Below are 25265 nucleotides of genomic sequence, written 5' to 3'. Positions count from 1 at the left end.
GTAAACCAACTGAGGCTACTAAGCTTTTGACACAGACCGGAGCATGCACAAACATCGTCATCTACTTCACCAAAGCAGGTTGCTGAAATTTGTTCCGAATTCAGCACTGTCGACGTTCAATTATTTTTGGCAATTTTCTTTTGTTATATCCTATTTATTCACTGTACTTTTGATTTGAAGCCAAAGAGTCACTCATGGAAAAAGATTAATTACAAAGTAAATTTACAGCACACATTTTCCTTGCAGTTTGTATTTTTCTACGAGAATGTACAATCATAGGACAACCAAATCATTTAATGAAGTAGATGTGGTGTTTGGTGATGTAAAAATGATTCAGTTGTGCGACAGAAAAAAAAAGTACCCTGTGGTGAACTTTTCAACTTTTATTTTAACTTATTTCATAACTCAGTTTTTTACTTCGAATTTTTAAGTTACGGTTGTTAAACTGAGTGGAAATCAATTACTCAAGATGTTCGACAAGGTTGTATTACGGAATACGACGTCCCTTTTTCAGTCCATCATGGTTACAAGAATGGGATGACGCAAGACGAAATAATAATTCAACATTAGTAGAAACGAAATGTTTCACATCTGTTGGTCTAAAGCATAGCATTAATTTTGGCCCTCATTTGTATAATTCTTTAGCTAAATTACACCCAGAACTTCTAATATGTAACCCACTAACATATAACAAGAAAATTAGAAACGTTTTAATGTCTTTAATTTGATTAAATAAATTTATAGCCTATGTATATGAATTAATCAGCATTTATTATATTTGTATTCTATAATTTCGGAATATATATTTTTCATAAATTGTCCTACTTCATTCACGTACGATATTATTATTCTATATGTTAATGTTATATTAGATAATTTCATCGTAACTGTAATTTTAATTTTAGTTCCTATTTTATTTTCTATATTCCTCTTATATTAATAATATACTAGATTATATAATTTTCATTGTAGCTGTAATTTTAATTTCAGTTAGCATTTTTTTTCCTATATTCCTCTTATACTGGTAATATATTATATTATATAATTTTCGGAATATGTATTATATGACTTTCTCATGTTAAATTCTATCGTACACACCCAAATGAAATTCTCAACACACAACTCAATTTCAAAACACACACACTCTTTGACTCCACATTACACTACACAAACACACCCCCACAGGAAACAAAACAAGAGGCACCAAGACCAGCAACGACCAGTTCTGAAGAAGACCAATAACAGGTCGAAACATGTAAACCAGGTACGACAGAATTTAACACTAGAAAGTCATATAATACATATTCCGAAGTGATACAGTGTTAAAAGTTGTGTAATCAAGATGTACATAATTTTCATTGTAGCTGTAATTTTAATTTTAGTTCCCATTGTATTTTATTTTCTATATTCCTCTTATATTAATACATTATATAATTTTCATTGTAGCTGTAATTTTAATTTTAGTTCCCATTGTATTTTATTTTCTATATTTCTCTTATATTAATACATTATATAATTTTCATTGTAGCTGTAATTTTAATTTTAGTTCCCATTGTATTTTATTTTCTATATTCCTCTTATATTAATACATTATATAATTTTCATTGTAGCTGTAATTTTAATTTTAGTTCCCATTGTATTTTATTTTCTATATTTCTCTTATATTAATACATTATATAATTTTCATTGTAGCTGTAATTTTAATTTTAGTTCCCATTGTATTTTATTTTCTATATTCCTCTTATATTAATACATTATATAATTTTCATTGTAGCTGTAATTTTAATTTTAGTTCCCATTGTATTTTATTTTCTATATTCCTCTTATATTAATACATTATATAATTTTCATTGTAGCTGTAATTTTAATTTTAGTTCCCATTGTATTTTATTTTCTATATTCCTCTTATATTAATACATTATATAATTTTCATTGTAGCTGTAATTTTAATTTTAGTTCCCATTGTATTTTATTTTCTATATTCCTCTTATATTAACACATTATATAATTTTCATTGTAGCTGTAATTTTAATTTTAGTTCCCATTGTATTTTATTTTCTATATTCCTCTTATATTAATACATTATATAATTTTCATTGTAGCTGTAATTTTAATTTTAGTTCCCATTGTATTTTATTTTCTATATTCCTCTTATATTAACACATTATATAATTTTCATTGTAGCTGTAATTTTAATTTTAGTTCCCATTGTATTTTATTTTCTATATTCCTCTTATATTAATACATTATATAATTTTCATTGTAGCTATAATTTTAATTTTAGTTCCCATTGTATTTTATTTTCTATATTCCTCTTATATTAATACATTATATAATTTTCATTGTAGGCTAGCTGTAATTTTAGTTCCCATTGTATTTTATTTTCTATATTCCTCTTATATTAATAATATTACATTATATAATTTTCAATGCAGCTGTAATTTTAATTTTAGTTCCCATTTTATTTTATTTTCTATATCCTAATGCATCCTTCACCTGACATAATTAGGAACATTAAATCCAGACGTTTGAGATGGGCAGGGCATGTAGCACGTATGGGTGAATCCAGAAATGCATATAGAGTGTTAGTTGGGAGGCCAGAGGGGAAAAGACTTTGGGGAGGCCGAGACGTAGATGGGAGGACAATATTAAAATGGATTTGAGGGAGGTGGGATATGATGGTAGACACTGGATTAATCTTGCTCAGGATAGGGACCAATGGCGGGCTTATGTGAGGGCAGCAATGAACCTCCGGGTTCCTTAAAAGCCAGTAAGTAAGTAAGTAAGTAAGTATTCCTCTTATATTAAGAACATATCTGAACTGCGACCGAACACGAGCGCTGCTCATTCGGTCCTCAAATTTTGTTAATATTATTGTATCCTCTTTTTGTACTGACTGTATTATTTTATTTCTATTTCTATTGTTGTAATTATGTTTTGTACTCTGATATTCTATTCTGTAGTCTTTGTTTTTTTTTTTTTTCCGTTGTTGGTAACTCTATAGCATCTATTAGATGCTTTATGGTTGTAATAACAGATGGAGTTACTTGTCAACAATGTGACACTGAAACGTGTGTTCAGGTTACTGCCCAGCGACAGTCCTGATGTACTCGTATTTTTATATTTTGATGATTGTTAATTAATATTAACCCGGCACACTCACAATCACACTCACATTCATACAAATTTCCAGACTCTAGACATCCATGGAATTCTTCTTCTTCAAGAAAAATTCACCGAGAGCCGAGCTCGGGAATCGAACCCGGCACCTCCTAATCTGGAAGCCAGCATGCTGACCAACAGACGACGGAGGCAGTCTAAAGTCTTTGTTGAAATAAAATAAGAAAAAAGCCCGTCTTGTTCCCATGTATGCCTTAGTATTATTATTATTATTATTATTATTATTATTATTATTATTATTATTATTATTATTATTATTATTGATCTAAGTGCAATGGTCCTACCAACCTACAGTGAAATATGATACGACGTCATCAATGTAATGCTCTGCTGTGACATGTCCCTCCCCCCCAAGGATTTCATTTACATCTTAGTAAGGAAAAAATAAACGTTTAAGTTTTGGAATACCTATGTAGCATATTATAGCACATTTCCTTTCTAAAAGAACTACAGAATGCAGCGCACATACACCGCCTCTACATTTACCAGCCATAAATGACCTAATTAATATCCAGCAGCGTTGTAACAGGTTATCCGTTTTCTCAGTGTCACAATAGACTACTATCTGCATGTTCATCTCGCAAAATGAAAGCGAAGCCACTTCACTGAATTCATGTGGGAACTGGGTTAGTGAGTTTGCACCACTCATTTTCTTTGTAGCAAGTATCTTCTCCCTCGGCTCTATACTATAACCTTGGCCTCCGTCCGTTTTATTCCTGATACAAAACATTACAACAGATTTTTCATATGTTCCGGAAATCTAGGAATATCCTATTCATTTTTAAGTACGTAAAAAATCGTCCCGACTGTTTAGTAGAAGCTCGAAAAATTCGTGAAATTTTGTGTGTTATTTTAGAAAACACCACACAGTAGACATATGTGAGTTTCCGTTGAAGAATTTTACTGGATTTGATTGATATTTTATAAGATATTTTATACAACCAAAACACGCTAGACTGCATGATACACTATACAGGGTGATTCACGACGAAAGGTAAAGAATATAGGATACGATATAAGAGTGAAAAAGTTCATATGAACACAGGTCCGTTTTCGAACGATGACTGAGCTAGGTGCATTTTTTTGGTAAAACGTCTCGCCCCTATGTGAATCAGACGTTACCATATGCTGCTAACGTGAGACAAGATCAAGATCATATATATTATTTTATTTTAATGTACCGAAGTACATATGATATTTCCATGCAGATATGCGTAAATCACTTCGTGATTTAAGACGGCGCTCATTCCGTCGGATCCCGGCCAACTAGTCACTCATAACGAGTGCACCTCAGCACATGTGTGGACGTCGGTCCTACGTTCATAGACATCTATGACGTAGTGCAGAGGGCGGCCACTAGAGGGAACCCAAGAGTTGGAGCTTAATCTGAGACGATTCTATCCAGCGCCGGGATTGTATCCGGTGTGGCTTAGTGGATAAAGCATCAGCACGTAGAGCTGAAAACCCGGGTTCAAATCCCGGCGCCGGAGAGAATTTTTCTCCGTTCCATTACTCTTTCATCGTAAGATCAAGATCGCAATGAATGACGTAACATTGGAATCTTCATTGTGAACGATGTAGATAAGAGAAACAGACCGGGTGGTGGGGCATTACAAATGTCACAACAAATACGCTATCACTTATCGGTTCACAGCAGTTCAGTCAGCTACCTACAGTACAGTAGTTATACAGGTACAGTTATCGGAAGTGTTAGGTTGTGCTTTTCAAGATGCCTTATAAATTTTCGACTATAGAATACGCCGATATTGTGTATGTTTATGGTTTGTGCGATGGAAGTACCTTGCGTGCCATCGCTGAATATGAACGACGCTTTCCGTGTCTATGGGGTTGAATGAAAGACTTGGTATAGCAAAGGTATGGGGAAACGAGAGAGGTGCTAATCGACCGTATTTTGGATGCGGCATAAAGACAGCCACGTGCAACTCTCCCGAGCGATGAGCGCGATTCACGCCCGAGCGCAACATTGCATTGAAGCAGGAGGAGGTACCTTTCAAAATGTGCGAAAACATCGACCCCAAAATCTAGAATATTAGGTATGTATGCATACGTGAATATAAACTTTAAATTTGTCCGTTATCTCTAAATGCGAATTAGTACAATGGAATCTCAGAAGTTTTTGTGAAATCGAAGAGCCATATCTCCGTAACCGTTCGAAAACGGACCTACATTCATATGAACTTTTTGATTCAGAATAACTTCAGAATTCACATCCCAAATTTTTTACTTTTACTCGTGAATCACCCTGTATATTATAGTCCGGGTCTTGTATACCTTGAGGCTATGAATCAGTGAAAATAACGAAAAAACCATTAAAAATGGAAATTTTGTTTTTAACTATAAAAAATAAAATAATGTTTCAGTTTTCTAAATCTGTGCTTATTTCGGCCCTATGAAAATTTAAAGCTCCTCAGGACCAGCGTTCTGCAAAGGAATTTTAAAATGTAACATTTGTTGGGATCAAATTTCTGCACATTTAAAGGACCAAACTAAAATTCTTTCAATCATTTACTATCATAATACACTGCTCTCTTAAATTGACTGAGCATATTGGGAATTAAATCAATGGCTTTCCCAAAACACACTATGAAATGTTTCATATAAAACAATAATTTTTTATCTCGAAAAGGAAGCAAAAACGAGTAAAATTGTATTAAATTTTTTTGTTTGAAATATCTCAAAGAATAACCCCCTGATAAGAAACATTAAAGATTATATATTACAGTCATATGAACACTAATAAATATAATATAATTGTTAAAGAAATTAGTAATAGTCAGACATGTTTCGGAGATGCTTCTCCATCTTCAGTGACTATTTACCACGACTGCAAAATGAAAACAAATGTAATTAATCTCATGTATAATTATATTTAAAAAATTAATGACAAATGGAAAATATCAGATTCTGAATAGTAATATTTAAGTCTTTCAATAACTCGAAAATTTAAAAATACTAATTTATAACCAATATTATTATGTGTTCTATATATGCATATGATAATTAAAATAATAAAAGAGAATATAAAAAGTATAATGGAGTTTAAAAAATGTGATAGTAAAACTGACAATTTAAAATAATTAACATCTTATGATGTATGTACATTCTTATAATAAAAAGTTTACACAGATCATATTTAAAAAATGAAAATACAATAAATGAATGAAAGAAGAATGGACAAAATTACGATATGCATATATAGAACACATAATAATATTGGTTATTAATTAGTATTTTTAAATTTTCCAGCTATTGAAAGACTTAAATATTACTATTCAGACATCTCATATTTTCCATTTGTCATTAATTTTTTTAATATAATTATACATGAGAATGGAGAAAGTTACACAACACAGAACTGCACGCATTGTATTCTTCACCTGACATAATTAGGAACATTAAATCCAGACGTTTGAGATGGGCAGGACATGTAGCACGTATGGGCGAATCCAGAAATGCATATAGAGTGTTAGTTGGGAGACCGGAGGGAAAAAGACCTTTAGGGAGGCCGAGACGTAGATGGGAGGATAATATTAAAATGGATTTGAGGGAGGTGGGGTTATGATGATAGAGATTGGATTAATCTTGCACAGGATAGGGACCGCTGGCGGGCTTATGTGAGGGCGGCAATGAACCTTCGGGTTCCTTAAAAGCCATTTGTAAGTAAGTAAGTAATATAATTATACATGAGATTAATTACATTTGTTTTCATTTTGCGGTCGTGGTAAATAGTCACTGAAGATGGAGAAGCATCTCCGAAACATGTCTGACTATTACTAATTTTTTTTAACAATTATATCATATTTATTAGTGTTCATATAACTGTAATATATAATCTTTAACGTTTCTTATCAAATCTATGAACACTGTATAAGTGACCTAACATGTGTGTTTTATCTTTAAATATAAAAATAACCCCCTGAAATAAGTGGCATTACTTAGGTTCACCCTGTATATTTAATATGGATAAAATCTGTCCAGTCAAGAGAAATCTCCGAACACAAACATACTAAAAGATGACAAGTTAAAACAACACGCCGATATGAGTGCTGATAAACACGTATTTCTGTGGACATCCATAAATCGGTTCTATACAACATTCTCTCTCCATAGCTACGTCATAAAATGAAACAGTATCAATATATTGGATACAATGAAACAGTATCAATAAATTGAAATTTATAGATATGTTCTACAACTCAACAAATATTCTCCCATTTATACATTTAACAGGAACAATTCCCTCTCTTTCTTTTTGTCAATTTATGTTATTTAATCGATTATCTAACGAAGCTGGAATAGCTGCGCAGTTAGCCAATTCTAGCTTAAGTGGAACTGGCGAAAATAAGACCGTATTTTTCCGAGACAAGTCATAAGATTCGCTATAGGTTTGATAGATATTCGTCTTTTCTTTTTGGATTATCTAACAACGCTTTATCAACTACCAAGTTATTAAAAAAAATATATGGTTTATTTAACAACACTCGCAACTCCCGAGATTATATCAGCGTCGCCGGTGTACCGGAATTTTTTTCCCGCAGGAGTCCTTTTACATACCAGTAAATCTACTAACATGAGCCTGTCGCTTTTAAACACACTTAAATGCCATCGACCTGGACCAGGATAGAACCCACAACATCGAGCACAGAAGGCTACGCTACGCTACTGAGACCGACACTAGGTTATTAGTATTGATGGGATTGGTGATAGCGAGGTGGTATTTGGCGAGATGAGGCCGAGGATTCGCCACAGATTACCTCAAATTCGCCTTACTGTTGGGGAAAACCTCGGAAAAAACCAACCAGGTAATCAACCCAAGCGGGAATCGAACTCGTGCCCGAGCGCAACTCCGGATCGGCAGGCAAGCGCCTTAGCCGACTGAGCTACGCCGGTGGCTCGATATTCGTTTTAATGGTGGGGAAAAAACTCCAATGGAAAAAAATATTCTGCACTCTATCAAGGATAAACCGGCACGAAGAATAAGTCACCCTTACTTACTTACTTACAAATGGCTTTTAAGGAACCCGAAGGTTCATTGCCGCCCTCACATAAGCTCGCCAGCGGTCCCTATCCTGTGCAAGATTAATCCAGTCTCTATCATCATACCCCACCTCCCTCAGATCCATTTTAATATTATCCTTCCATCTACGTCTCGGCCTCCCTAAAGGTCTTTTTCCCTCCGGTCTCCCAACTAACACTCTATATGCATGTCTGGATTCGCCCATACGTGCTACATGCCCTGTCCATCTCAAACGTCTGGATTTAATGTTCCTAATTATGTCAGGTGAAGAATACAATGCGTGCAGTTCTGTGTTGTGTAACTTTCTCCATTCTCCTGTAACTTCATCCCTCTTAGCCCCAAATATTTTCCTTAGCACCTTATTCTCAAACACCCTGAACCTATGTTCCTCTCTCAGAGTGATAGTCCAAGTTTCACAACCATACAGAAGAACCAGTAATATAACTGTTTTATAAATTCTAACTTTCAGATTTTTCGACAGCAGACTGGACGATAAGAGCTTCTCAACCGAATAATAACACGCATTTCCCATATTTATTCTGCGTTTAATTTCCTCCCGAGTGTCATTTATATTTGTTACTGTTGCTCCAAGATATTTGAATTTTTCCACCTGAATAAGTCACCCACTTCCAGGAATTAAACTACAGTCGTGTTGGTTTGAATGCTATATTTTTGTTTCGCTTTACAAATGGAGAGTATGAATCTATGATAAGAGAAGTAGGCTAATTAATGAAGGCCATGCAATAAACAGTCTGATCCGTTTGGGACGATATTAAATGACTATAAAATTTATAATTCGGGTGCTGTAGAGCTCATTTCAGTTCCAATGTGATATTGAAGCACGGGAGTTTTGTATCACCATTGTTACTGCACAAGAAACAAAAGAAGTTACTCAGCAACGAACAAAATATAAACAAAATGCTTCTTGAATAGATGGGTATTTTCTGATGAAGCAGCCTTCCATGTCAGTGGGCGACTGAATACCCATAATGCAACGGTATGGGGACGTGAAAATCTGCAAGTCTCATATGAACTGGAACGGGCTAGTCCTAAAGTTACTGTTTGGTACGCGGTAAGTCGCTATAATCTGTATGGGCCGTTTATTTTCGCAGAGGAAACAGTTCGTTCAGGACCATACCGTCGACCTGGTTTGCGAGTTGGTATAGCGCTGGCCTTCTATGCCCAAGGTTGCGGGTTCGATCCCGGGCCAGGTCGATGGCATTTAAGTGTGCTTAAATGCGACAGGCTCGTGTCAGTAGATTTACTGGCATGTAAAAGAACTCCTGCGGGACAAAATTCCGGCACATCCGGCGACGCTGATATAACCTCTGCAGTTGCGAGCGTTGTTAAATAAAACATAACATTAGGACCATACCTGGACATGTTGAACAACTTTTTCAAACCACAACTGCAACAGAAAAACAACATGTATATCGTGTTCCAACAGGATGGTGCACCACCTCATTGGGCAACAGATTTATGATTTATCTGGATGACACATTTGGTAACAACTGGTGTGATCGAGGAGGGCCAATTATGTGGCCTCCAAATACCCCAGACCTAATACAACCCAATTTCTTTCTCTGGGGTTTCGTAAAGAATGATGTGTATGTATAGCCACCAAAGGATATTCATGGTCTCAGAGCAAAGATTTTCTCAGCTTTTGAGAAAGTCACCCCTGAGATGTTAGATCACACATGGGAGGAATTAGCTTCAAGATATCAACTGTGTCGTGTTCGCAATGGTGGGCACGTAGAGGTCTAATTTGGACAAAACTTCCATTATTCTAAAATGCATGTAAAATTATTTAACAATAAATAACAGTTCTCATTTTATCACGTTTTTATTTTATGTCTTCCCAAACGGATCACCCTGTATTTTCTCTTCATATGAAGTGACGTTTCGAAATTAGTCCAGGTCACAATTTGTATTGTTATGGTTCACTCGAAGTGTAAGTGTCTATGACTCTAACATTGCATAACTCGCGAGTACAAATCAAACGAATGGTAACACAGGTCTGTAGCTGCTCTCGATGCCGAGATATTACTGAGAGAGGTTGCACGGCACGGCTAACTTTATACCCAACTCTGGCGCTTTCATGCCCGTAGCGGGGGAGGTGACATTGTTCATGGCCTAACTGCTAATAATACTAGCATTCGGCTGTCCCGCATAGTGTTGTTACAGTGAATATTTGGTGGTGGTGGTGGTGGTGGTGGTGGTAGAAGGGACGAAAATAAAAAAAAAATTAATTAAGAAATTTTCATTAAATAGACTGGATTCATCCATTCATTCTATTACATTTTTTCCCTCTTCCTTCTCCTTTAGGACAGTCTAAAATGACCTGAAGCATTTTATACGTATTATTTGATCCATTATGCGGCCAATCCACAGGGATTATGCAGGAACTCAGATGCAAATACAAACCTTCCTAAGTTGACTGGTTTAATATCCTTTAAGTCCCCTAGAGCCAAAGAGCAGATCCCAAGGTTTTTATAAAAGACTCGATGCAGTCCAGACATCGGGATGGGATATGCGAGGCAGTTACAAAAAAAACACTTTTCTACATTTATACAGATGGCATGATACCAGAAGTCTTCTACAAGTAACATGAACACTGTAATTTTAAAATCGATATTCGATACTTTCCTTCATTCCAAGAATAAAGTAAAAGTTTAACTAAACTTAGATCCAATTAAAACGAAAGTAAACTTACTAACATAACCAATAATGCTTCATGTCCATTTTCGGAGCAGAAGGAGCTGCTACCATCTAGCGATTTGAAATGAACACTATCATTTGCCTAAAGCACGAAACTGGTGTGTTAATTGCATGTATTGTATCTATTATTTCATTGTATCTTATCCTCATTTTATCGTATTTTCAATGTCTTCGGGTTTTTGTTCTCCTAATGTTTACGCGAAAAATATATTCCCTAAAGCTTAATTTATAAAAAAGAACAATTAACAATTATTGTATGCTATGTCTAATATTATAAGAACATATTAAACGAAAGAAAGAAAGAAATGGAAAAACTATCGGAGTCGTACGAAAAGTTTGAAAGTTGGCCGTCAGAGGAAGAACGCTTCTTGTACACGTAATATTGGGATTATACAGGGACATCATTTTATTTTTACTTCAACTTTTATTGTACCTGAGTTTTTGAATGTACTTCACTCCCACCCCTTCTACTAACGAAGTTCCAACTGTCCACACAGAACCAAGGCCGCAGTACTGAGTTAGTGAGTATAGTACGTTTCAGAAATATGTTCGCGTTTTCCAGTGACGAAAACTTCCAATATTGAATCATATTTTCGCACAGGTACTGTCGTCCGTTTGCCTACGTCCCATCCCAATTTCCCCCATATGCTTCTGCTCGCTCCACTGTAAAGACTAGTGGCTGGGCTTTCTTAGCTCTTTTCTGAAAACATTAATTTCTGTTAGGAATTAATTGGACGTCTAAGTAATATTATGCAACTGTTTAAAATAACTTACATAAAAGGGCCTCGTTGAGTAATTAACTATCACGTGGTTGCCCCCCTTTCTACAATCCTGCAACATAACCACTTGGACGGACAGTAGATAGCATGTCTGAGTAATTTTATCTGTGCAGGTCGGGCAGAAGTGAAGACTGAATTTACAGTACGTAAGTTACTCTGTTATAGAGTAGGTATAGAATTATTGCAACATGAGTTACTAAGTATGAAGGACGAAACTGGTAATTGGAATTAGATGCAATAGTCTGTAGTGCGATAATAGACACAAAAGATCTGAAGCCTGTATCGAAATGAACGGCCACCATTTTCAAAAATATGTTTAAATATCCATATTATGGTTATTTTTCAATTTAACTTCATTCTCTATATTGTACGCTAATGTGCTGTAGACAGTATAATATACGCTGCATAATGAATACGTTCATGAGTAAAAACACTTATTGTTAATACTGTACTGTATTTTGATTAAACAAAACCTAATGAAAATTATCAAACTCAAAATCGCGATATATCCTACTTTACGTAAATGGATGAACTACTTTTCTTCCCTCCTATACCTAGTAAAGTGATTTTTTTTGTATTTTACGCCAGTATCATCGAACTCCAGTCGTGGAAGGAAGTAGAAAACTGTGTTTCCGGGTCTCAATCATTAATCCAAAGGTATAGCCAGGTTAATATTAAAAATGTTAGTAAAAATAAAATGATGTCCTTGTATTAACACCACAGACATGTGACATAGCGTTCTTTCCACTCGTCTTCAAATAAATAAATGTCCACTTTCATACAGCCTATATTCTAGGAACTACACTTCTACACCATATCAGACTACGAAAATTGTAAAAGTAATTGAAGTAGGTCTCTTAAAAGAAGTACAATAATTAAAATAATAAGACAAGTAATGACTTACAATTAACGAATAACAAAATTCTTGAAGGGCAATATATAATAGTAAGGGCAATACAAAATATTTAAAAACAAATGTAAACAGTAAAGGAATAGTAGAAAAATTGACTTAAAATGACAAGTTAAACACATTCTTTTTAAAGCAATAGAGACACTAATAACAATACACTGACTGTAGTTACATATTAAACACATTATTTTAAAAACAAACACGTAAAGGAACAATAGCTATTTTCAGACATTATATACATGGACCATGACTTTAATTCACATCTTCTTGACGTTACTTCGTATATTATTTTGTGTTTCAATCTATTTCAATTTATTTTTCCCTGTAACAACAAAAATATGTTTCATAAAGCCTCTGTATGGTTGTGAAACTTGGACTCTCACTCTGAGAGAGGAACATAGGTTCAGGGTGTTTGAGAATAAGGTGCTTAGGAAAATATTTGGGGCTAAGCGGGATGAAGTTACAGGAGAATGGAGAAAGTTACACAACACAGAACTGCACGCATTGTATTCTTCACCTGACATAATTAGGAACATTAAATCCAGACGTTTGAGATGGGCAGGGCATGTAGCACGTATGGGCGAATCCAGAAATGCATATAGAATGTTAGTTGGGAGACCGGAGGGAAAAAGACCTTTGGGGAGGCCGAGACGTAGATGGGAGGATAATATTAAAATGGATTTGAGGGAGGTGGGGTATGATGACAGAGACTGGATTAATCTTGCACAGGATAGGAACCGCTGGCGGGCTTATGTGAGGGCGGCAATGAACCTTCGGGTTCCTTAAAAGCCATTTGTAAGTAAGTAAGTAAAGCCTCAAGGCATTTCCATGTGTTTGCCCAACAGAAGTTATAAATCGGGGGTACATCGGAAATCGAACCCGGCTCCAAAGAATTAAAAGTCCAGCGTTCTAGCCTCTAGAGTCTAGACCACCGTGGCATCTATGAAAACCCTCCTATTGCATCTTTATAACAATAAATGCCTTGATAAATTGTGAGAGCTGTAAATGTATTAACATTGTAGGCCTACTGAAAAATTGCAAGCGGTATTTGTGCATGTGTGTATTTTCCCTTACACTTAGCAGACTGCTGGCAATAAATGGGTCACCGATGCAATGTGGACATAGTAACTCACACCGAACTCGTCCATCACGTTTCCTAGCCGTCAGTTTCTGAGAATTACTAATTAATTCACTCACCACCGTACCAGCAGAATCATCAATTGAACACATTCCTAAGTGTAGGCCTACATGCTCGGCAGTTTCACCAGCACATACATCAGCACACCCTGTGCACCACGCAACTTGCGGTATGTACTTCCTACTACAACTTTTTCATGTTCATCTCTTCCTTGCCATTTTTGTTTCTATTTTGCTCTTTGGCTTAATATTCTCTTCCACCCTCTTCCTACACCACTCTCACCAACTTTCTCCTCCTCTACTTTTTCTTGTACCACTGTGTCCAAAACTAACTTACTTACTGGCTTATAAGGAACCCGGAGGTTCATTGCTGCCCTCACATAAGCCCGCCATTGGTCCCTATCCTGAGCAAGATTAATCCATTCTCTATCATCATATACCACCTCCCTCAAATCCATTTTAATATTATCTTCCCATCTACGTCTCCCTCCGGTCTTTTTCCCTCCGGCCTCCCAACTAACACTCTATATGCATTTCTGGATTCGCCCATACGTGCTACATTCCCTGCCCATCTCAAACGTCTGGATTTAATGTTCCTAATTATGTCACGTGAAGAATACAATGCGTGCAGTTCTGTGTTGTGTAACTTTCTCCATTCTCCTGTAACTTCATCCCTCTTAGCCCAAATATTTTCCTAAGCACCTTATTCTCAAACACCCTTAACATATGTTCCTCTCTCAAAGTGAGAGTCCATAAAGAACAACCGGCAATATAACTGTTTTATAAATTCTAACTTTCAGATTTTTCGACAGCAGACTGGATGATAAAAGCTTCTCAATCGAATAATAACAGGCATTTCCCATATTTATTCTGTGTTTAATTTCCTCCCGAGTATCATTTATATTTGTTACTGTTGCTCCAAGATATTTGAACTTCTCCACCTCTTCAAAAGATAAATTTCCATTTCGTACAATATTCTCGTCACGAGACATAATCATATACTTTGTCTTTTCGGGATTTACTTCCAAACCTACCTCTTTACTTGCTTCCAGTAAAATTCCCGTGTTTTCCCTAATCGTTTGCAGATTTTCTCCTAACATATTCACGTCATCTGCATAGACAACCAGCTGATGTAACCCGTTCAATTCCAAAAAGGTGATAGTGCATCTCCTTGCTTTAGCCCACAGTGAATTGGAAACGCATCTGACAGAAACTGACCTATACGAACTCTGCTGTACGTTTCACTGAGACACATTTTAATTAATCGAACTAGTTTCTTGGGAAAACCAAATTCAATAAGAATAGCATATAAAACTTCTCTCTTAACCGAGTCATATGCCTTTTTGAAATCTATGAATAACTGATGCACTGTATCCTTATACTCCCATTTTTTCTCCATTATCTGTCGAATACAAAATAGTCCAAAACTAACACAGGGCTTAATATGTAACCAGTTTTCGTTTACCTATTTATAAGCTACTCTAGTAAGGTTTCCTTCTCGCAGTCATTAAGGGGACACTATAGGCCTACTGAAATTTCCAAGTTCCGAAGGGAAAAGGTACGAGAGATGCAATTGGACTACTACCGACAATCGGCGAAAGATATAGAGGGTTACATAAGAACAGTTCCTAAACAGCAAATATTGCCGTCTTGTCAGTGTTGCCAACAGTTACCAGATATCACACGATCCTACGTACTAAATGACTTATTTACTTACCGTACTTTATGTTGGAAGGTTATTCTAAATAATTCAATAATTTGTAACATGTTTTCGTAGACAAATTACGCGAGAAAGGGATGAACATGTCAAGTATTTTGTCTGGCAATACGAAATTCATTGGTTTGACTAAATTGACTCACGAGACCTAACCTAAAAATGTATTTTGTTTGACCACATGAAATTATTAGTACTAACTCCGAAAACCGATAACTTAACCCGACTATAGTCTTGAATTATAAGCACAACGCAACACATAAAATAACTATTAGGCCTATGTATTAATATTAATACTGATATTAATGAATTATTCAAATTTCTCTAGCTTCCAGTAACCGGCTCAGAAATCTAGTACAATTTTAGTTTCATGAAACTCCAGTATCGACAAATATTATCGATATTTGTCTCAGCTGCCAACATACCAGTTACAAAATCACTACCATTTGTAGTATTTGTCAGTATCGAAATTCGAAACGAAGTTGGCGAAAGAAAATTCAACCTGCAAACTAGAAAATCACCATAATCCACTAGCATATGTAGTAATGAGGGAAAAATGGTTAGGTTTCACCCTTAGAGTATGAAGTAAGCTGACCCGGACTATACCTAGAGAAGACTAAAGAAGTGACATGTAGTATTTGTGGACTTAGAAAAGGCTTTTGACAGAGTGGATTGGAATAAACTGGTGGGGATCCTAAAGAAAATTGGCGTGGATTGGAAAGAGAGGAGACTGTCCAATAATCTTTATATGAAACGAGTGAAAGTCAGGATAGGAGAAGAAAGCCAGAAGGAAGTGAAATCGGGGGAGGAGTACGTCAAGGATGTCTTTTATCACCTTCCCTGTTCAACATCTACTTGGAGGATTTAGTAAAGAACTGTTTTCAGAAAACGGGAGGAGTGATAGTAGGAGAAAGAAGAATAAAGCGCATAAGATTTGCTGATATGGTGTTGTTAGCAGAGGAGAAGATCATTCTTGAGCTTAAATGACAGCTGTGAGCAGTATGAGAAGAAGATAAATGCAAACAAGACGAAGACCATTGTTATAGAAAGAAAAATGAAGAAGGTAAACGTGCAATTTCGAAATGAGTTCCTGCCAAGAAGTCAAAACGAGGACAGTAATGGAAAAAGATAGATTTTAATAGGAAAAGGAACATTTTCTACGGACCTTTGGAAAAAAGAACTAAGTAAGGGACTAGTGAAGTGCTTTGTGTGAAGTGTGGCATTGTATAAGGCAGAAACCTGGACATTACGACGAAGTAAAGAGAAACGACTGGAAGCATTTGGAATATGGATATGGAGAAGAATGGAGTGTGTGAAATGACTGACAGAATAAGAAATGAAGCTGTGTTGGAACGAGTGAGTGAAGAAATAATAATGCTGAAACTAATCAAGAAGATAAAAAGAAATTTCCTGGGATACTGGCTAAGGAGAAACTGCCTATTGAAGGAAGTACTGGGAGGAATGGTGAACGGAAGAAAAGTTCAGGAATAATGTGTGTCTAAGATACCAACTCCGAAACATTTTACACGCAGGCCTACTATAGTAGCTTACTATTTTACAATCCGACTGAATGGAGTGATTTATATCAACCATAAATGAGATGAAACCGAAGAAGAATAGGAAGAAAAAGATGGACAAGAATGAGAAAAAGAAGAAATAGGAAAAAACAGATAAGGTTGAGTAGGGAAAGATGAAGAACGAAAAAAAAAAAAACTAAAGGCTGAGAATGTGAAGAGGAAAAAAAAAGAAGAAGAAGAACGTAAAAAAGTAACTAAGTTAGGATAGGCTATATCACTTACATACAAAAAAATAACACGGCTGTCATCTTATAATGTTTAAAATTTGTAAAGCTTGCATAAAAATCATCTTCACGCAATAAAATGTTACCTACAGTTATTCTAGTTTCCATTCTTCACACCTACTTCCCACTACATGTTATGCTTATATAACAGCTGACGATTTCTTACATTAGTTCTTGCCAAGCTGTCATATAGTGCAGAACAGCAATTTTTCTTTAATGCTCCAGGGACTGGTAACAAGAAAACAAAATTAAGTCATATTTGAGATCCCACGCATAACACTGATTTACACCACAGTGCGAACTGTTAAATAAATACGCCAGAGTCTGTGTGTGACAAAGATAACTGACAAAATATTCCGCTTTGGAAAGAAAGCAATATTTAGCGCTACACAGCGCTACCTTAATGAAAACAACATTGATCTATTTTTGCAGAATCTGTTCACTGTTAATATGGTGCGATACGTAGGTAAGTCTGAGTTAAAGGGATTTTCTTCCATTGCAAAAAAAAGCATACCTTGTCTGTTCATAAGTTGCTTAGGCCTATATCAGAGACGATTATTTTGTTTCACTTAACTTTCTTGCAAAGGAACTTTAAATATGTAGATCTACACTTTCTGATAATTATTACATCTCGCTGAATAACGTATTTTGTACGACAATTTTACAGTCTATGATCTATGAGCCTACAGTCAACTATTTCAAGCTGAAATATGCCTTAATTCACGTTGAGGTATTCGGCTTGCTCATAGGTGCTCGAGGGACTATACCAGCTTTTTTCGAAGGATTTCGACGGCAGTTTGCTCTGCCAACATCTCTGAGGGATGACATTGTGATAATTGTGTTAAAAAAATCCTGCCAAATCCTAATTAATCACATGGAGCCACATTAATAGCAATTGTAATTTTTCACGCCCTTTTCTTTGTTTCCCTTCTTTAAAATTTAATATCTATGTTTATATATGTAGGCCTATAATATTTTTTTTGATATACTGAGTCCATAAGGGCTACCCTCAATGGGGGGCAGTTTACTATCTATCTATCACACTTGTTATAGTTTTATCTGATGTTTAACAATGTAGTCATAAACATTCTTGGTTTACAATATTTCATAATATATTTAAGAAAGCTTTATTAATTTTCATTGCGGCCAGATATACAGGGTGTGACAGAATAACTATTCCTAATTTTCTGATGTGATAGAGCAGCGTTTCTCAAACTTTTTTGAAGTGGCGACCATTTTTTAAGTCAGAAAAGTGCCCCGGACCACCTTACTCTCATTCCCTTCGAAAGTAAATTTATAATTTTTGTAGCAAATTTTAATACCAGTATACTTATATTTTAAATTAGAATTAATTAATTAAAATTAATTTAATTCAATTAATTTTATATTAGTATTATCTCATTTAGTTAATGTTAATAGAAGAAAATTCATTTCCGTTTTTTTAATAATTCAATGCTATTAGAGTTTGGATAATATTTAACTTGTTAAAAATAAATGTTGGTATTCACATTAATGAGATGAATGAGCCTGTCGATTCTTACACAGTTGTTCTAGGCCTATATTTTAATGACTAGATATTTCTTTAATGGCACTAGAATCACTGATATTAACATCGTCACACACAGCTTCTGAACTATTAGCAATGCCTAAATGAAGCGTATCATCACGTTCCTTTCTTTTCAAAGATCCGGATCGAAGCCAGTTTTTCATTATGTATAAAGGGCACTATTTAACAGAGACATAGGCAACTACTAGGGTGTACCACATAAGAAAGATTTAAAGTCATAAATACATGAAAAGGTTCGGTACTTTGGTCCTCTATAATGAATTCGGGTGGTCCCTGGCTGGGTTACAGGTGCAGCACCAGAAGTGCAGGGAAAAGATGGCGAGAAACACCACGTTCATAGTGCTTTAAATCCCTCTTTTGTTACTGAGAGTAGAGTGGGAAGTCAATAGACGGGTAGGGTAATAAATTTCATAAAATGTCAGTACTGGGAGAAAAAGTGAAAGCGATTGCCATGTGTCATTTCCAATCTCTGAGATTTTCAGCTATAATGTAATAGCTGGTCCGCGGACCATAGTTTGAGAAACGCTGTGATAGAGGACATGAAAATAAACATCTTTTCTTAATAAAGTAGTGTCCGGAAATGCTTTGTATAAAAGATAGAGCTCATCACTCACATTATGGTTGCATTTATGTTTCAGCTGTTCTTGTTACCATGGAAATAATAACTGACGTTTGTTGTATGTCACAAAATATCATCTGTGAGGTCTGTTTATTTAACTTCATGAGATTATAATGCATCGGTATACAAATACTGAACTTGCAGACATGCATAAGGCATTTGGAACATCTTACGGCATTGCTGATTAGGCAAAGCGAATCTATGAGGAGCAACACCCTCAGCGCCACGTTCCGGAGCTACTTGAAGATGTCTCGATTAATATATTCAGAGAAACATGATCTTTCAACACCCGCACATTTTCGCTTAAATTGTCGAAATGATTTAAAGGCATTTAAGACGATTGAAGGCTCTTAACGATATCAGGGAAATACTGAATGATAGGAATGGCATCTGAAAAGAATGGGGGCATGGTTTGTATGTTTATAAGCTAGGCTATACCAATTAACGGTATTAAGGGGAGTTGGTCATTATCGCATGCAAAATAATGGTAAAAATAGCCTATCTTCTAGCAGTCATAAATATAATAGTCTACTATTTACCAGTGGTCTTTCATTTTTGTTAGCTATGTGTGTATACATATTAAGCTTTAAAATGAAAAAGAATGGTGACTCTAGAGTAAATCTGTATCCTTAAATTATTTTTTTTTTAATTAAGCACAATTTTTTTTTTTATAAATTCACTACATGTCTGTGATTAGGTACACTCTATTCACTTATTATAACACATATTGAATTGAAAATTTGACCACTTACTGCTAATAGATACTAAAACATACCCTACTAAAATTATTCATATATCTGTAATATTATGGGCATAGGGCTTATAGTAATCATCACCGTCAATAATTTTAAAAAAATTGAAGATTAGTATAAGCCCTATGCCCATAATATTACAGATATTTTAATAATTTTAGTAGGGTATGTTTTAGTATCTGTTAGCAGTAAGTGGCCAAAATTGTAATTCAATGTGTGCTATGATAAGTGAATAGAGTGTACCTAATCACAGATATGTAGTGAATTTATGTAAAACATATGTTTAAATTCAAAAATTAATTTAAGGGTAAGATTTACACTAGATTAACCATTCTTTTTTCATTTTAAAGTTTAATGTGTATACATATATCACTAAAAAATGAAATAGCTGTGATAAATAGTATTACATTTATGACTGCTTGAAGATAGGCTATTTTTACCATTACTTTGCATGCGATAACGTCCAATTCCCCTTAACTTTCAGTACATAATAAATCCGGGCTCTAAGGGGATGGTGGTGGATGGTTATGGTAATGGTAGAGACAGTGGTTGTAGTGAAGGTGACATACTAATGGTGGTGGTGAAGGTGATTGTCATGGCAACAGTGGTATTAGTTATGGATTATTATTATTATATTATTATTATTATTATTATTATTAATATTATTATTCAGCTGGCTACGGACTGGAAGGTCCGGGGTTCGATCCCAGGTGGTGACAGGATTTTTTTCTCGTTGCCAAACTTTCAGAACGGTCCCAAAGTTCACTCAGCCTCCTATAAAATTGAGTACCGGGTCTTTCCCGGGGTTAAAAGGCGTTCAGAGCGTGATGCCGACCACATCACCTCATTCTAGTGCCGAGGTCATGGAAAGCATGGGGCTCTACCTTCATGCCCCCCCATGTGCCTTCATGGCATGTTACGGGGATACCTTTACCTTTTACCTTATTATTATTATTATTATTATTATTATTATTATTATTATTATTACTGGTACCACCATGATACAATCGAAATCATATATGGAGCTAAAACTTTTACAAAAGTACTTAGCCTACCAAATATATTTTAAGTGAAGTACTGTGCTCCAACCACGAGAAAGTCTCCGCCGGATGAGACGAAGCGAAGTAATGCTGTGAATGAATGTTGATGCCATAAGATGTCATAAAGTCACACACGTGGGTACTCGTATCTCTATTGGCTCGCTTGGCTCGCTCTCACAGCACAAACAATAACATTGATACACACATATTTATACTACCCTAGTTACAAAATTAGATCACTGTTAATCTCCTGGTCTTTTAATCTCTCCATACAGGAAATAACAAATGCAGGAGAGAGCATGGTTTTTAAACAGACGTTATAACGATAATATTATCTATCTACTTCGCTCCAATAGATGACGCAATAGTAAGCACATTCCTTTCACGGTTGATCTCCTGGTTAGAGAACAGTAAGTCTATATGTAGTCAATCAGGCTTGGAGGATGTGGGTTAACAAGGAGTTTTGCAACTATATTGAATTGAATTTGATCATTAAAATATAAAGAGCCAAACCTAAGTATTTAGACTTTAACAGATAACTTCCTACTTACAGATTTAGAAAGAGAACTGACAGTGGCAAATCTCATAAGAAGGAAGAGTTAAGAGAAAGGAAGGATAATAGAATATTCGAAATTAGAGAATGAACCATGTTTGTGAGAAACATGCTAGAATGGGAGAAACGTGTTTCTGAGGTCAACACTTTTCAAGGACTGTAGCTTTATGGGATTATGCAGGGACCCTGAAATTATCATACCCACAGACGCAAGACATTCAATTTAAAAGTTCCCCTTCTAAACCTCTATCACATATTTTGCAATTCAGGACCGTTTTTGCAAAACTTGCTAACTGAAAAAACTAAATTTTACAGGAGAGACAAAACACTATAGTAAGCAAGTTTTGCTGTAACTCTCACTTATAGCAGAAAGCAAGCTTTGAAAAAAAAAACGATCATACTTTGAAACACTACAATGAAGAGAAATAGCCCAATTTTACTAAGACGAGTTGAACATCATGTAGAGGCCTGCCTTGTGTTAACGAATCCATCAAAATCTCAATTTTGCAAATTTTGCAGTTAGCAAGTTTTGCAAAAACGGTCCTCAATTGTAGCCATTATCCTGTATTATCTCCCAATACTGTCTTCCTATAGTTACAGAGGTCTTATAATCTATTGTTTATATACCTAAGTATGGCGGCTCTTAGAAATGACCTTCGTTTATGGAAGTCTACAACATATATTGGGTCGTCTCAATATTGAAACAATTTTTTTCTGCTCCTGAAACTAGCCTACATAGTGAAACTGTGTAACAAAATCAATTCATGTATGATGGCTGTTTTAACAAAATACAGATAAGTTATGATCAGTAACTTAGTTTATACCACGTGATAAGAACAAGCAAAACTGAACTGAAGTCCCAAAGAGGTTAAAGTCAGGCATTCAAATTGGAAAAAAATGATGAATGACTGCCACAATGAAATACAGGTAAACTCTAAGAAGCTGCTGAGATTTAAGAAAAATGAAAATAGATTCTAATAAAATAGGCTACTTAATCTTGGGAACTGATTAAATTATCTTAAAAAGTGATTTTGACTTAATGTTTTTTCTCTGTAGCTCAACAGACTTAGCCTATTTTCGTTAAGTTGAATTAGATAGGACCATAAAGGCAGAAGAGACCAGTTGAAGACCAAGGACTACATGGGAAGAAGGAATTAAACTAGTTCCAGCGAACAGAGGAAAGGCAGTTAAGCCAATTTGGCAGATTAACAGGAGACAGAATGAAATTCAAAAAGTGGGTTCGAGGCAGTTCCCTAACACTGCGATAGTGGTATAATAGGGAGGAGGAGAAGGAGGAGGAAGAAGAAGAAGAAGAAGAAGAAGAAGAAGAAGAAGAAGGAGGAGGAGAAGACAAACCCATTCCTAGACTTGTGAATGTGCTAATTCTCTTAGTAGGCCTAAGTGTAAGCTTACTTTACTGTCATTTATCTCACAAGAGGTGAACTAGCATCATATCAATATTTTTCCGTTTCATAATGCATGTCCTTAGAATTAGAGAAACTGTAAGCATTTTTATTGCCAGTTAAAGTTGAATATTGTGAATCTTATTCTTACTTAGGCCTAACTACGACCTCATGTGTCAAATAATGCAAGGGGATCAAAATGAAATACCTATGTATACCTTACTACAAAATTAGACTGTTCAAGTTCACACTAGAATAGTGACTTTCAAACCAATAGAAAAAAATTGGAGTGAGAAGCAAATATGAAAAGAGAATAAATTTAAAATCACATAGAAAACACGCTTAAATATATTTATTTTATACATTACTAGCTAATGCTACAGTCAATATTGTAAGTTATATTTCAGGTATTTATGCCTAACAAATTTCGGTATTCTCCTTCCCACTTTCGCACGTGGAACTACAAAACATACCTAATTGTCCTAATTATATATAATTAATTTATTATAAGGTGGAACAGAATGAGATTATGCACAATATTCAAATTGAACTGGCAATAAAAATCAGTTTGTGTAATCAATAGAGGCCATTTCGTGCAATTTGTTCAGAAGTCATTAAGCTATTCCTTTATTTTTAAAATGAAATTGTTCTGAACTCTCTTTTGTTCATTTGTATCTAAGTTTTTTGTTCTTGTCTATCAGCCAAAGAATATCCATGTAAACAGTATAATCGCATTATTTTATGACCTGAAAATAAACAGTTTAGATCCATGTGTTCTTTTGTATTTAGTTAAAATTCATAGCTATTGGTAATTATATTTTATAGACTATTTGTCTAATAATTTTGAAGTTTTGTTTCATAAAAAAATGTTGGGATATGTAAATTAAGTTACGCATGATTAAACAATTGATTACAGAAGTACGAAAAAACCGACGACCTTCTTTCATACATAACGTGTTTAAAATGCCCAATCTTGAACAGAAAACTATATAGGCATAGGCCTATTATACGCTTTTCACAGCATTATATATTTCATAAACCAGAAAACACAAATCATAACCTCTACTAAAAAAAAAATGTTTAAAATCTCCACCACACTCCTTCACATCATGCAAATACTCATGCTATCTCAGTGTATACTATTGCACACTAATTTTAAAATATCAACATTATCAATTACTATATAAATGTCATCCCAAATTCAGTACCTTTGTAGATCCTGTGGCGTTGATATTCATGGAAATATATCATAACATGAGACCCCTCTTTTCTTCTTGCACCAATGCATCCAACATAGGCCGATGCTACGGAAAGACCTCACACTACTAACAAAAACATTGCATTGTGCCCACATTACAAGTAAAGGGTCGCAAAATACGATAGGTATCTGCACAAAAACACCTGAACACACGCACAAACAGCAATCACTCACTTTTCCAGAATTCAGTTATGTAAGTACCTATTGAGTTCACATATAATAATAGTTTGTCTCCAATAAATAAAGAAACGCTACATGTCATGGTCTGCTTCTGTCACCCCTCCCACAAGCCCTCATGAACCAATCCTTGTATCATTAAACAAAAGGGTAAAATTGCAATTCTTACGCGCGAGTTTTATGCAGTACTGATAAACAGAAGCTAAGCCATGAAATTAGTAATTCTGTTACTCGAAGTATAAAATTTATCTAGACACTAAGGCCGCCGTCTCAATTACTCATAAAAAATGTCAACAGACGTACTAGGACACAACGTTTACCACGGTCGGCCAACACAAAGCGACTGCCGGTTTCTTCCTCTCGCCACCAGAGGAAGACAGCTGAATACAGTCCACCGTGATGTTAGTTCCGAGTATCGTTCAAAGATGGAGGGAGTGCGAAAACTCCCGCAATTGATCTCATAGATTTTGTATATTGGTAATACTAAAAACGATATTAGAATGTACAACTGGGAATATACTCAAAACTTCAGTAACTGATGGGCAAAATAATATTCTCGTTTATATTTTTAATTATTTATCTTCTCCATGTACTCCTACTTTCTCCGTCACTGCCATAA

At 35.2% G+C, this 25265-nt stretch overlaps 1 protein-coding gene across 2 annotated transcripts in view; it reads right to left on the bottom strand.

Annotated features, from left to right (window-relative positions):
• Positions 1–24980, bottom strand: part of LOC138714672 (ankyrin repeat domain-containing protein 50) — a 771534-nt gene extending 746554 nt beyond the window's left edge. For both annotated transcript variants that reach the window (XR_011336058.1, XM_069846733.1), the window contains exon 1: positions 24420–24980. The gene's annotated coding sequence lies outside the window, so the exon portion shown is untranslated. The remainder of the gene's footprint in view (positions 1–24419) is intronic.
• Positions 24981–25265: the final 285 nt, after the last annotated feature.

The sequence above is a fragment of the Periplaneta americana genome, chromosome 15 (genome assembly GCF_040183065.1).
Source record: "Periplaneta americana isolate PAMFEO1 chromosome 15, P.americana_PAMFEO1_priV1, whole genome shotgun sequence".
Taxonomy (NCBI): domain Eukaryota; kingdom Metazoa; phylum Arthropoda; class Insecta; order Blattodea; family Blattidae; genus Periplaneta; species Periplaneta americana.
This window is presented reverse-complemented; position numbering and strand designations above follow the sequence as displayed.